Consider the following 14734-nt stretch of genomic DNA (forward strand, 5'->3'; position numbering starts at 1 on the left):
TTCGTGGATGGCTCTCTCTGCCTACAACCTGGCACCACTCTTACCGGTTTCTGCCCTCCGAGGAACACAGCTAGCCACGGTCCCAATTTTGTGGATGGAAACGATCTCTATATGAAGAGGAGCAACTTCAGGATACCTGTCCAGTGGAGGTAAAAAAGAAAAAATAACGAAGGGAGGGCTGCGGTGATTCCGAATATAGCCTTGTCCCCAGGGGTAATAACACACCTTCTTCTTTAAAAAACCCCAAGTACACAAAATAGCGAGGAGCAAAGAAAAACGGCCGACCCAACTATGCTAAAGACTGTTAGACAGAGAGATCCTAGCCAAAAGAAGGCATGCATGAGCAGTAATCATCTCGTACCAGCTGGCCCCTCCCCAGCCACAAATGGCCTGCTCTTATTCTTTATACCTTAAACAAAGATTCTTGGTCCTTAGGATGGGTGAGTGGTTCTTCTTGAAACACCTACATTCATGGCGGCGGACCTCCGACGAACTTGCGTGTAGAGGCTGTGGTAAATCAGATGAATCCATGGAGCACGTTGCATGTATTTGTCCAGCACTGTTGTCCCTGCGTAGAATAAAGTTGAGGCCCGAGTAGAACAAATTGGGAATTCGGACTTGCAGGCAGGGCATCATAGCTGCCCTGAATCCAGAGAACATGGCTTTAAACATTAACTTCACGATTTTCATCCACTTGGCTTATCGTCGATTCAAGGTCTCCCAAGCCTCTAATTTAATTCAGTCTGGTTAAAGCCCTCCATTGTCTCTTTCATCCAATCAAAGGCTTACAAAGGTAGAAATTGTGGGTGCCGTTAGACTGCTTGGACTGTAGTTTATTTATTTATTTATTTTATTTATTTAAAAGGTTTTATATTGTGCTGGCTAGACCTGAGGGTATCAGAGCGCTTTACAATGGTTAGGCGAGGACAACAATTGCAATATAACATTTGTACAAAAAGGTAAAAAGCAGGACAGTAAGAACAATATGCATAGGACAATTATAACATGGGCAAGAAAAATAATAAAAACAATTAGGTCATAACAAGTATTGGATAATTCAACTAGGGAGGGAAGTCAAGGATGAGGGGGGATATAAAAGAAGGAGGGAACTGAGGAGGGTGATGGGAGAGGAGATAGCATGCAGGAGTAGACAGTAATTATAGGAGAACTGTAGGGGGGAGGTTATAAATATATGAAAAAATGAGTAGAGGGGGGGTAGTGAGTCAGGAAAAATGGGGCAGGAACATAGTACAGTCGGGAGCAGGTTGAGACACCATGCTAGGCGGCAGTGGTTAAGGACCCCAGTATTTATTGAGAAGGTGCAGCTTGAGGTCTTTTTTGAAGCTGAGGTAAGAGGGGTTGCAACGAAGATCTTTAGGGAGTGAATTCCAGATAGTAGACGCATTCCCGGAGAAGGAGCATGATTGAGTAGATTTCTTGTTTAACAAAGGAGGAACTAGAATGAGAGCATTGGTGCTCCTCATTTCTCTAGCGCAGCCAGCTTTGTGGAGTTTATCTGAAAAATACAGTGGGGTGTGAAGATGCAAGGCTTAATCCGTAATACAAGTGGCCTTGTAAGTGGATCTACCTTCGATGGGAAGCCATTTGAGACCTTTGAGGACGGTGAAGATGTGGTCAAACCATCTACAATCAGAAATAAGCCTGGCCGCGAGGTTGAGGACTGATTTGATTGGTGCTAAGTAGACTTTCGGTGTTCCAGAGAGAGCAGCATTACCATAGTCCAATTTAGACAATACCAGTGATTGAACAACTAATTTAAAGTCATCAGCAGGAATGAAGGGTTTGATTTTCTTGAGGTGATGAAGAGTGAAGAGAGCTCCTTTAGTAGAATTTTTTATGTGGGGAGTAAGGCTGAGGTTCTGGTCAATGTTAATTCCGAGGGATTTAACTGAGTTAGAAGTAGAAAGAGAGCAGTTGAGAGCTTTAAGGTCAGAGATCCATATATGAATGGGGAGCCGGTTGTTTTTAGGAGCGAAGAGAATGATTTCCGTTTTTTTAGGGCGGAGTTTAAGGTGATTGTGATGGAACCAGTGTAGAATCTTAGTCAGGGCATCATTGAGGTGTAGAATGTCAGCTTGGGATTTAATCTTGTAGTAAAGTTGGGTATCATCAGCCTAGAGGTGGTGTAGTGGAGACGGTGTTCCAGGTACACACATTGGTATGTTAGCATAAGCGTCTTAGATGTTAGAAACGCCATCTTGTCACTTTTGCTGCTTTTGCACACGACACTGCAGATAGATGTTATTATTTGAAAACTGCTTGCTTGCCTTTTCTTCACATGAGAACGGTCTGTTGTTCACATCCCTAGACGTGCACCGCGACCTTGGTCTGAACTTTATGTGCAGAAATAGTCAGAGCCAACAAACAATGTATGCTTTTGAATTCAGGTTGATCGGCCCACGCTTTATCCATAACACGCACACAGCTGCAAATATCTGAAACTCGAGCGCCTTTAATATTGCAGTTTGCATGCATGAGATAGACACTTTGGAGAAGACTTTTTCCATACACAGAGCAAAGCTGATCCTGTGATGTGATTCACCTAAGCTGATATTTATGGTATGGGGTTCCCCATTCAAACCTAGAGACCTTCTATTAGTTTAATAATACTCGCTTACTAGTGAAGGGAGGGTGATTGTATTCCACTATCATTTGTGACATGATTTCTCCCTTCATTTTCTATGGTATTGTAACAATGCTGATGGTTTTATTCTTAATCATTTGTCTGCTTATGTTAGCCAAAGTACTGCATCTTAGGACACGTAGTTTATAAAATAAACATTTTAAACTTTTCTGTGTCTCTGATTACTCTTGTTGTGGACTGATATGAGAATAATAACGAACAGGTATTTCTAATTCCCACCATTCCTGAGAGTACTCTAAGTCGCTTGTTCTGGGTTGTCTAATCATTGGTAGCTTTGAGATGATACGGAGAACAAATCAGACACTGATGCTAGTCGGATAGGGGTTCTGGGTACTAAGGTGAGTTTTTGGTATACCACAATTCACTGAGGTCCTGGTTTCCTGCGCATAGTTCTGTGCATGAGCAGAATCCCTGCAACAGTGGAAGTTAATTCCTGGTTTCTTAAGAATGAGGGTGAGGGGTTGCATGAAGAGGTTGAATAGAGAAGGTGATAGAATAGAACCCTGAGGGACATCCAAGGAGACAGTAATGGGTTTAGAGAGGCAATTAGCTGATTTGAATTTGTTGGGTTCTGTGTTGAAGGAATGAGGTGAACCATTTGAGGACAGGACCATTGAAGCCGAAACGATCTTTGAGGGTATTGAGTAAGGCGGAGTGGTTAACAGTATCAAAAGCAGCAGAGATGTCAAGGAGAATGAGAAGGGAGGCCTCACCCTTGTCAAGGGATTGGTGGATGTCATCAATAACGTTGAGCATGGCAGTTTCAGTACTGCAGCCCTTTCTAAAGCCTGACTGGTATGTGTCCAAAAGGTTATAAGAGTCAATGTGCTTGTCCAATTGTAGCAAGGCACATTTTTCGAGAGCCTCAGATAGAAGCGGAAGATTAGAGATAGGACGCAAGTTGTTGAGGTCGTTGGGGTCGGCAGTAGTGTTTTTAAGGATGGGAGTGAGTTGACCAAGTTGGAGGGAGACCGGGACACAACCCGTCGCCAAGGAGGAGTTGATGATGGTGGTCCAATATGGTGCAATAATGTGTTTTAAGTCTTGAACAAGTTTAGTGGGAAGAGGGTCCATGGTATGAGAGGAGGGTTTGAGCTTGGAGATGATGTTGAAGACTTCAAGCTCTGTAACTGGGCGGAAGGTAAGCCAAGAAGCATTATTTTTTAGCTGGTGGTTGGCGAAGAAGTGTTCAGGAGGGGCGACAGCAAGTGGGAGATGAACAGAGTCTGGGGAGCGATGGCGTGAAAGGAGACTTGGGGGTGAGGTCATGGAGGGGGGATGAACAATGGGGAGGGGGTTAAGCTAAAGGATTGATCGATCTTGGAGATTGTTTCGGAAAAGAAGTTAGCAATTTCTTCACATCTTTCGAGAGGCCATCAATTTGGGGGGGTCGCAGCTGCTTGTTTTTTGATGATGCTAAATAGTTCCCTGGGTCTGTTTTTAGCCCGGTCGAGTTGTGCGCGGAAGAAGGAGGCATTCTCATTAAGGATGTGCTTTTGTAAGTAGCCGTTGCGGCTCTGAGGAGAGCAAGATTTGAGGGGGAAGGGTGTTGCCTCCACATGCGTTCGGTCATTGTTAATGGGGGCGATGCCACTTTCTCACCTTGTTATAGTGATGAATTTTGTCGTTCTATCTATTTAAAAGTTTTTAAGTATGTTCTTATGAAGAAAATTTGCATAAAGTGCTTTTATGATTTGTTTTAAATCGAATAAAGCTTGTTTCACAGTTATTTTGCATTTTTATACAGCACAAACATTACCCAAAGATATCAGAGTGCTCTGCAGTAGATATATGTCACTACATGGATAGTTACAGAGGGTTTAAGAATTGCCAAATGTTACCAAGTATAGTTACATAACCTCTAGAATTATAAAATCACAAAAGGAAGCAAGATATACAGTAGGTATATATTGTAGTGCAACAGCCAGTATATACAGCAGTGAGACATTTGTAAGCAGCTGATGAAGTGAAGGTAGTGTAGTTCTGTTCCAAGAGATGAGTGCATGTGTTCTTAATGGAGGGGGTTTGGATGCATCATCCCAGCTACAGTATCGCTGAAGGAGACGAGCTCTCAGTTCCGTTTTGAAGGTCACCAGTGAGGTAGTAGCACAAAGGTTTAGAGGTAGAGAGTTCCAAATTCTGTTTGTGCTACCCTATAATGATTGTGCCAGGAGTTGTTTCTTTTTAAAGGTCTAGCAGTAATGCTTTGATGTTTCACTATGGTTTAAAACCTCCTGAAAACTTGAGTTTGTCCTCCAGGTAATAGGGAGTGTGTCACACCCCAGGCATCTTGTACTGTCACTATCCCCACACGCACACACCTCGAGTGAACGATAGATGCAGGTACACGCCTATTTGTCTCAAAGGACTAGATCTCTTACTGTTCTGTGTGCAGCGCTGAACCTTCCAGCGGCTCATTTTCTGTTTCTCCTTTTTGCCGCCTAAATTCACCCCCTGGCAATCAGTGTTATTGGAGCACCACATGAGTGCAGGAGGAACCCTGCATCTAGTATAAAAGCAGCCATTTTCATCAACACGCTGCTTGGTTTCAATCTCCCTGAGGGCTTGGGGGACCACGCCCACTTTGCTGGAACCCGTTCCCGACATCTTTCATTTACTCTCCAGGTTCCGCTCCCGTTTCCTGTTGGGATGCGGATGAGTCGTTGTTTTACGGCGTCCAGTGTGCAACGCGTTTCCTGGTTGCTGCTCTCTTCTTTCCTTCATTTGCAGAGAGGGCCTGTTGCCTCTCAGCATTACCCGCTTGCTTGGAAAACGAGCTCAGTCGCTCGTTAGGATTTTCCTCACTTTTCAAAAAGGAAGAGGCTATTGCCTCTCATTGGATTCTGATGCTGAGCATATGAACGCTGTCACACGCCTGGACTTCGATGTGGCTTCTTGTTTCCTGCCTGAAGGTATAGGTGGGAAGCCTCTTCAGTATTGCTCAGGACTACGCACTATAGGCGGTGAGATAAAGCCGGTTAGGCTGCATTTGGTTCATTTGTGTGTTAATGTCCACATTGTTTTGTTTGACATCACCGCTCTTCTACAGGGAAGTGGAGAGTATTTTTTATTTCTATTTCTTAGCCATATTATTGCAAGACTTTTTTTTGTTGTTGTTGTTGTTGTTGTCCTGACTGGACTCAACATTATTTTATGAATTGTGGCAATCTTGTCTTCTTGATTAGACGTTACAGTAGAGTATTTGGGTGACTGTTTTGTGGCGTTCTGTGAGGCACATAGAACATTTACTTTCTCCTGTTTCTAAAAACACACAAGACTAAAGTAGAGTTCATAATTGTCTCTAATCCATTTCTTGCCTTTTTTATTTTTGTTTTACTCAATGCATTAGAAACTCCTAAGCACCCCATCACTCCAGGCTGGGTCAACACTGCGGCTAGAGTCTTTCTGGTTAGAAGTATATGTCAGATACCTTACTCATCCCACAGGTTTGGTGGTCTTCCAGATTTCTGCTTCCTTCTGACTCCCCTGAGGGAATCGTTTGTGGCAGTGAAAGCTTAAAGTACTCACACAGACATTCTTTTTTGGGGGGACAGGAGGGCCATCTTCGCTCCTCTGGATTATATGAAAACCATGCAGGTACTTATTAATGCTGTGGTGACATTGTCTGACAGAGTGGTTCTGTCTAGGGCCTTATGGGTGATGCAAGCAGTCTTGTATATGTTGACGACCCAGGCTTCAATAGTCAGCTAACTGAGAGACCAGCAAAGGTGTGATGTGGATATTTGTTTTGCCCCCATAGATAGAGCGTGCTGCCAAGTGCAGAATCAATTTCAGTGGGGAAACCAGACAAGATGGAGTTACAATAGTCAATTCAAGAGAGCACCAATGTATGAGCGAAAGAGTTCAGATCCTGCTCTGGAATGCAAAAGTGATTTTCCAAAAGAAGACAGAGTTAATAACGCATTTCTGGCCATGGTGCTGATTTGAGGCTGCAAGTTGAGCTTCTTGTTTAGGATGACTCCTAGGGATTTAGCACTGTCAATGATGGCGGGTATACTGTTGAGGATGTTGAATGTGTCCATCCAGGATTGTAATCAAAGTGTTAACTTTGAAGGGTATATGAGGAGGAATTTGGTTTTGGAAGTGTTCAGTTTTAAGTCATGAGCAGTCATCTAATTTTGAAAAGTGCTTAGGGTGATGGCGTAGTGTAAGATGTCATTTGGTGAGGAGACTTTTAGATATAGTTGTGTGCCACCTGTATAATAAGGATAAAAAACTCCAAGTGGCTTGATGTAAAGTTTAAATAGGATTAGAGAAAGGATAGATCCTTGGGTGACTCCTTACTCAAGTGCCATTGGCATAAAGTGACTGTCATAAATGTTAACCTCTGCAATCTTCCCATGGAGAATAATTCAAACCATTTAAGGACTATGCCATCAATGTCCATTCAATTTTTTTAGGGTGTTTAGAAGTGTGTTCTGGTTGGTAGTGACATTGGATGATGATAGGTTCAGAAGAATCAGGAGGCAGGAGTTGCCTGAGTCTAGGATTCAAAAGTGCATCATCGACCAACTGTGGTAAAGCTGTTTCTGTGCAAAAGCCCTGATTGAAATCAGATTGTTATTCATCTATGTGGTTATCATCTTTGATGTGTTGGGTGAGCTGATCCTCTATACACCTTTCAATGTCTTTTTAGGGTTTACACAGGTTGGAGGTTAGGCAATAGTGTTTGAGGTCATAAGTACCTGCAGACTGCATTTTTGAGGAGAGGAGTGACTTGTCCAGTTTTGAGGCAGCCAGGAAATTTTCCTTAACTGAGGGAGAGATTCACTAATTTAGTCCAGTAGGGGAGCATGTGAAAATAAAGGTCTTTGACAATGTTACCCAGGTTTAGGACCACAAAGTGGTTTGAGGGTGTAGTTGTCTTGATTATTTTAGAGTAAGTCTTTCTCTGAAATGGAAACTTTTGTATGTGTTGGTTTTAGGTTATGTTAGATCAGATCATTGTCAGAGAGTGTGGAGACGAAGTGGTTCACTGCAGACTCTTCTGTGGTGCCCCAGTGAAAATTGAAGTCTCCCAGAAAGATCACTTTGTTGCTCTTATTGTTTGTTCATTAACAAGGTTAATGCATTCCTCCTTGACAAAGGCTGTGTTATCACCTGGTGGATGGTAATTCAGAAAGGGGGATTGAGTTGAGCACAAAGGTCCAGAGTGCTGCATGGCAATGTGGAGTCATTTGGTTTCTCCCTGCACTGCAGTGAGTCTCTGAAGATGTCCGCAAATACCTTCCCCTACTCTGCCTACCCTGATGAGCGGTTGGAGGATGTTCTTCCCTCCAGTCACCTCTCATCCTCTGCAAACCTGTCTCGTCCTACCCCCCCAGCCAAGTCAGAGTGGTAGGAAATGTAGGAGTTAGAGTAGACTCTAATGGATGGGTACCCAAGTGTCTTCAGACATCTCCTGCACTTTACTGTATATGTAAAATCAAACCAATTTTGCATTTCTTTTCCAATTACTGTAGAAAACAATCATAGTGGCTGTTATTAGTTCAAGGTTACATTATTTTAATGCTGTGTACCTCGCTCTAAACAATACCCTCCTACCGTGATTACACCTATTGAGAATTCAAGCCACCTGTCTGACCATCTCTACCCTACACTCCTCCAAAGCCATATCTGTTCTCATCAAGCTGTGTTGGCTGCCTATCCATGGCAGAGTTTGTTTCACAATACTATGGGTCTGATTATGAGTCAGGCGGAACTAAATTAACGCATTCTTTCATGTGTAGATTCTGTTCTGCCTGATCTGTAGTTATTAGGTTTTTCCATGTCTGGTTTTACCCGGAGTAGCAAAACCTAACCTGATTTTTCTGGCCCGAAAAATCACCTGAAAAAAAATTGCAGGAGACTTTGGCTGAAGCAGTAGGTAAGTGTTGGGAAGCTTTTTTTCCTCAAACAGGAGAAGCATAGAATGCTTTTCCAGGTAAGAAAAAACATCACCTTACCTGCCTTACTTCCCCAACGCACTAGCCACTATACAAATTTACCAGCTACTCAAAGTGGGTGCAAACAGCAGAAAAACCCAATTGTATGCTGAATTCTGAGTGATTGTATGGCTCGAAAAATCAGCCACACACAGTAATTCCCCATTCCATAGAATCGCACTCACAATACCACAAAACTGGGGTGCTTTTATCACATGCTAGCACTAAAATCACTCAGTACTGAGTACTGTCCTACTCGAAATCAGGGCCTAAGTCTAGTACATAAATGTCTCTTTTGGAAGGCTCTATTTTCTGTCTGGAAACATATGTAGCTATTCCCATGCTTGCCCTCTCCAATCCTCATAACTTCACCTATTAAGCAATCCCCAATTTTGTAGATTGACTATGGGCATATAAGAAATTGGATTATTTGTTGAAGGGGGCGAGGACCCACTTCAAGAAATAATCATAGTCCTATTCAAGATGAACCACAAATGTCAATAAATAAACCTGCGCTTAACCCTTTGGTAGCATAGCACAAAAGCAGTCAGGCTTAACTTTGAAGCAATGTTTCAAAGTATTGATACAACACTCAAACAGTAACAAAGTGAAAACACACCAAAAGAAAAATCCCAAACCTATTTAGAACAATAGGGTAGATGTTAATAGATAAATTACACCAAAACATCAAATATTCATTCAGTGGAAATTCAGTTATGAGTTTCTAAAGTTTTAAATGAAAATAGGGCCAAAAGGTGAGAAGCGCTAACTGCGGGTATCTGGTGAATCCAGACCGGGACAAAGTCACATGTTCGGGCCCACCGCTGAAAGTTGCATCTTCTGTCCTTGGTGAAGAGGCTCTATGGTACAACGATGCAAGGCTTTTCATCTGACTGCATCGGGTCAGTTGAAGACAGCAATCAGGAGTTGTGCGGTGCTGCGAGGTGAGGCTCTACGTCGGATCCAGTGAACCCACTGACCAGGAGCTGCACAGTGCTGCAATGAGAAGCTCTGTGCCACTCTGAGATGCTCTGCGTCGGGTCCAGGGAAACCTTCAGTTAAACAGAGAGAAGTATGCTCTGACTCCGGCCAAGCATCCAGGTCCTTGGGGACAGCACTTGAGGTTCAGGATTCGAAGAGGGGACAGGTCAAGTTCAGTCTAGGCCATGGGTACTCACAAACTTTCTCTCAGGGGCCAAATTTACAGTGTGGATTGTGGCCGAGGGCCGCACCGGTGGGAGCGGGGTCAGAGGGGGAGGGGCGGGGCTAAAGCAAAAAAAAATTGTGACCAAGATGTTGAACACAGGTCCCTGCAGCAGACGCCTTCGTACACTGGGCCACCAGACCCGGCATACAAACATCTCTCTCTCTCCCTCTTCCCCTCCCTCCCCCATCCCCTCACTCCCCTCTCCCTCCCTCTCTCCCACTCCCTCTCCCTCCCTCTCTCCCACTCCCTTTCCCTCCCTCTCCCTCTCACTCTCTCCCCCTCCCTCCCTCTCCCTGTCTCTCTCTCTCCCTGTCTCTCTCCTGTCTCCCTCCCTCTGTCTCCGTCTCTCTCCCTCCGTCTCCCTCCCTCTCCCTCCCTCTGTTTCCCTCCCTGTCTCCGTCTCCCTCCCTGTCTCCGTCTCCCTCCCTCTGTCTCCCTCCCTCTGTCTCCCTCCCTCTGTCTCCCTACCTGTCTCTCTCCCTCCCTCTCCCTCTGTCTCCCTCCCTGTCTCCCTCCCTCTCTCCCTGTCTCTCTCCCTCTGTCTCTCTCCCTCTGTCTCCCTCTCCCTCCCGCTCCCTCCCTCTCCCTCTGTCTCCCTCCCTCCATCTCCCTCCATCTTCCTCCCTCCCTCTGTCTCCCTCCGTCTCCCTCCCTCCCTGTCTCCCTCTGTCTCCCTCCCTCCCTGTCTCCCTCCCTCCCTGTCTCCCTCCATCTCCCTCCCTCCCTCCGCCTCCCTCCCTCCCTCTCCCTCCCTCCGTCTCCCTCCATCTCCCTCCCTCCGTCTCCCTCCATCCGTCCCCCTCCCTCTGTCTCCCTTCCTCCGTCTCTCTCTCTCTGTCTCCCACCCTCTATCTCCCTGTCTCTCTCCCTGTCTCTCTCCCTCCCTCTGTCTCCCTCCCTCTCCCTCTGTCTCTCTCCCTCTGTCTCCCTCCCTGTCTCCCTTTCCTTCCCTCTGTCTCCCTCTTCCTCCCTCTGTCACCCTCCGTCTCCCTCCCTCTGTCTCCGTCTCTGCCTCTGTCTCTGCCTCCCTCTCTGCCTCCCTTCCTCTCCCTCCTCTGCCTCCCTCCCTCTCCCTCTGTCTCCCTCCCTCTGTCTCCCCCAGACTGCGCCTCACTGTCTCCCTCTCTCTGTCACCCTCTGTCAACCTCTGTCTCCCTCCCTCTCCCTCTGTCTCCCTCTCCCTCCCTCCATCACCCTCTGTCATCTCACCCCGTGTGTGTCAGCCCACAGCCCGGGCTGAGACAGCTTCCCAGGGCGCACACACAGCCGCACTGAGACAGCTTCCCAGCGCGCACACACAGCCGCACCCGAGTACTTCACAGGTCTTTAAAAGACCATTTACATGTTAATAAAGCTTTGTTGCATTTCACCTCTTAGGACCCTGCATCTCCACTTTGACAATCACTGGAATCCCCCGGCCCCCACAGAGCAGAGTCTCAGAGTCCGGGCTACTGCACCCGGCAGTGTTTGCTAACACTATTTCTTTTTTATTTTTTTTAAACATAGGTAGGATGTCTGAAAGGTCCGAGGGCCGCCAAGGAAGGCTTGCTGGGCCACTGGTGGCCCACGGGCCATACTATGAGTAACCGTGGTCTAGGCAGTTGGAAAGCAGGAAAGGCCTCTGGATGGTTGCTGTGTGCTCTGGAAGGTTGCTCAAATAGGAGTACAACCAAAGGAGTTGTTTCTGGGGTCCTGGGCTCAAGGCAAGCCGGTCCAATCTTCTTTCTTCAGGCCGGACAGCAGAACAGTACTTCTTCTGAATCTTCTCAGTTCAAGAACTATCCTGATTTCAGGTTCTGACAGTGCCACTTTTACACCTAGTGTCAGCCTGTGGGTGAAGGACAATCCTTTGTCTAACCCCAAAGTTAGTTCTGGTCAGTTCTCTCTTTTCCCTTGGTTTGGCTTTAGCCTGGCTAGTAAAACAAAAGGTAGGGGTAGGGTGTGAGGATCCTTTTTGAGTGCTGGGGCAGATCCCTTTGAAGCATAATCAGGACAGGGCACAACTCTCCATGAGCTATCGTATCAGGAAGACCCACTCCCCTCTACATTGAGGCCTTTTGCCACTGTCTGGGTCCAATACACATTTCCCAGTGGAAGAGACATTAACAGTCCAGGGGCAGATAGCCACTCAGAGAAACCTTAGGAGGGGAAATGCCACCTTTCTAAAAGTGGCATTCCAACCTAATAATTTAAAATCTGACTTTACCATTAAAGAGGATTTTTAATTACAATTGAGTTGAATAAGTATTTCTGTAGCTGCTACCAGTCTGAATTTAGCATTTAAAAAGTTTAACCAGGTAGCCAAGTGATTCCCTATGCCAGCAGCCAGTATTGCTGCAGTGAAAGTCATTGTTGGAGATATTTCACTACAAGGACATCTTCAACATATAATTTCTCCATGTCCTAGTTTCAAATATCATGCACCCTGCCTTGATGGGCAATAAGGTTTACATTAAGCCTGGGCGGAGTTCGCCGAGTTCCGGCTCAGTGAAGTGCAAAATAAACTCAGCCACGTTACGCGGAGCTCCGCAAGTGTCGAAGTGCATTGGACAAATGCTGTTTGTGGTGATTTTCAGTGCCAGGTGCTTGTCCACACTGTGCAATCATCGCGAACGGCACTATGCAAAGCACAAGTGGGTGCTGCTTCCTTTCTGCCGCTCGAGTAGAGTTTTACTCGAGCGGCAGCTTTCTCAACACGAACGGACGGTTTCTCAACGTAGGCGGTCGTGAGCATACGCGACCACTCACAATGAGAAATCTGATCGCCTGCGTTGAGAAATCTCGCCGGGAAGTTTCTTAAAAGGTGGACACTGGCAGTAAACATGTGCAGTCCAATGATCATTAAAGTACCGTAAGTGGGACTCAAGTAGCGAGACTCACTCACAGTAAAGGACCAGAAATCTGGTGTTCAAAAAGCAACAAATCATGGCATACTAAATGGGCGGAACCCATTTCCAACAGGGCAGAAACGCCTTTTCTGTTTTAATCCCCCTTCTATAGCACTCCTTATCAGTCTCTCTAAGGTCCATCCCATTGTACATCGCCTTCACGAAAAAACACTTAAGACTTCTTTTTCTGTTTAAAACACTATGTTAACTTTCCCCTCAGTTTCTACCACAGAGAGACCCAGGGATGTAGGAGGGCTTTATAAATACACTCAATATACTATACTATTTCTCCAACGCAAGCAGCTTTCCCCCACTCCCTAGAGAACGCACACCTCAAATATCTAAGCAGTCTCAATGACCAATCACAGCTAACATACTCCTCCTCACTTATTCCCAGATGTCCCACAGGCTCAGTAACCAACCACAGCAAACGCACCCCATCTCTCTCTTCTTCCCAGATGCCCTGGAGGCTTGTAATATGAAGATGTGAGACTAAAAATCCATGCTGCTGTGAGTTAGAAAAACACTGTTAAAACGTTGATTGTCTGCACAGTTTGCATAAATCAATACTGGCCATTTCCATGCAGAGCAGCATTTAAGATTGCATCCTGGTGGTAAAAACCTTGATATCAACTTCACTCAGGTTGATGCTTACACCCGATTGTATGTGTTTTTCTTGACTTGATGTGGAATATCAATGGAAAGATGATTGCGACAAAAGGACTTTGTTTTGCAGTTGTTTATGAAACCATGCATGGCTGTGGACTTACTTTTATTTTATCAATACGTCTTACTAAAGATTGGCCAAGAGACATTCGAAAGACCCACGAAACTGCTAAAATAAGACTTAGGTAAAGAGACGTCAAAATAGATAAATGCAAGGAGATAAAAAAGAACATTGTAAAGTGAAATCGCTATAAAAATGTTATCACATGCAAATTCGAAGCATTGTTCTAAACAAGCACATGTGAAGTGGCTGCCTCCAGAAAATGGAAACTGGCATACTTCTTTGGCTGATATCAGCTCAAATTGGGAGGCCCCGGTGCAGTGGTGCTGGAACAACTTTGAGGTGGAGTTGCTGTCATTAATCACTGAAATTATAGGGACTGAAAAATCCAAACAAACATCACACAAAAAAGCAAGTGCGTCAAATGTGTCATGCCTATTCAACAGGAGAGTGGTAATGATGTGGTTTGTAGCTGGTGGTGCATTTTGGATAACTGGTAAGAACACATTTTCTATTGAAATGGACACTAAATTTACTTGGGTGCAGTTTTACTTCTAAAACTATATAGCTCACAAACAATGTTGTCTGGAAGTCGGGTTTCACTGAATATTTATCATTTACACCAAGTGCCTTTGTTCCTATTAAAATCTTTGTTCCCATCACACTGCAGAAACACAAAAAATGTGCCTCATTTGTGCTTTCCTAATTACTAATATATTTTGAGATGTGTATACTTTATTTATAGGTATTTAAATGTTGTTCTGTGTTAGGAAAAAATTATATCTTACAAGCATTCCTTTCACTTCCTGTACCCCAGTAAGATGGTTAGTAAAATCCTCTCACTTTGCAGTCAAAGAAATAAAAGTTAACACCAGTTAAGCAGGGACATGTCAGAAGAAATAGCCTGACATTTGACCTTTGTCTTTGAAAGAGACACAATTGTGACATAATAGCAACCAAATCTAAAGGCATCTCTATTGCTCATTCAGCTTCTGAACTCCAGCATAGTTATCTTTGGGGGTGTTGCAGCCCCCCCACCCCACACACCTCTACCTCCAGAGCTTTTGCCTCATTGATGGGCTGAGGTCTTGGCCATTTAAGAATTGCTGTTAACTCTTCTGGTATTTTACTTATCTCAACATTCTATTCCAGTTTTTTGATGTTATCAAAACCGCTTGAGGAATTAAATTTCACATTGCTTGTATTCAATAAATTACTTTTCTGATTCTCTCTCATGGAAGGAAGGCGCTCTTCCTATGGTGAGGGTCTGGAACCCATCTGAGTGGAGTGCAGACTAGATTA

This window comes from Triturus cristatus, chromosome 2_1 (assembly GCF_964204655.1).
Source record: "Triturus cristatus chromosome 2_1, aTriCri1.1, whole genome shotgun sequence".
NCBI classification, from domain to species: Eukaryota; Metazoa; Chordata; class Amphibia; order Caudata; family Salamandridae; genus Triturus; species Triturus cristatus.